General features: G+C 47.0%; 1 non-coding gene across 1 annotated transcript; it reads left to right on the forward strand.

The window, feature by feature from the left end:
• The first annotated feature begins 206 nt into the window (after positions 1-206).
• On the forward strand, positions 207-286 carry trnal-aag (transfer RNA leucine (anticodon AAG)). Its single transcript has one exon. It is a non-coding gene; the product is annotated as a tRNA-Leu (tRNA).
• The last annotated feature ends 305 nt before the right edge of the window (positions 287-591 follow it).

Genomic DNA, 591 nt, shown 5'->3' on the forward strand with positions numbered 1-591 from the left:
GGGATTCAAGTTCATATCAGCAAACCTTGTCAACAAGAGCCTAAGGCTGTCAATCCACTTTGCAAAACCTTTCCTGGTTTGGGTCTTGAATCACGTCTGGTAATGGGCGTCGTGGTACAACCATTGCGACCGCCTGCCAGAGTGCCTCTCTTTCCCGACCTGGCAGGCCTCCCTTGACCACAGCCCCACAACCTTCCAAATGCATGGGTAGCGTGGCGAAGCGGTCCAAGGCGCTGGATTAAGGCTCCAGTCTCTTGAGGCGTGGGTTCGAATCCCACCGCTGCCAGCTGAACTTTTGGGTCGACAACAGCAGAAGGTTGTTCCTTCACTCACCTTCAGGGTGTGTCGGTTGGCCTTGAGGCCTTAATGCTGAGTTCACACTGCAAGATTTTCAAAGTTGTTGGGTCACCATTGTTTTCACACTGCCACGACTATCTATCGGCTTTATTACTGTGAATAGAATAGAATAGAATAGAATAGAATAAATTTTATTGTCATTGCACATAAGAATACAACTTGAAACTGTGGGTGCTCTTCTCAACAACAGTGCACTGAAATATAATACAATGAAGAGCATAGCAAGTAGTATAG

This window comes from Hemibagrus wyckioides, unplaced genomic scaffold (genome assembly GCF_019097595.1).
Source record: "Hemibagrus wyckioides isolate EC202008001 unplaced genomic scaffold, SWU_Hwy_1.0 Contig2, whole genome shotgun sequence".
NCBI lineage: Eukaryota > Metazoa > Chordata > Actinopteri > Siluriformes > Bagridae > Hemibagrus > Hemibagrus wyckioides.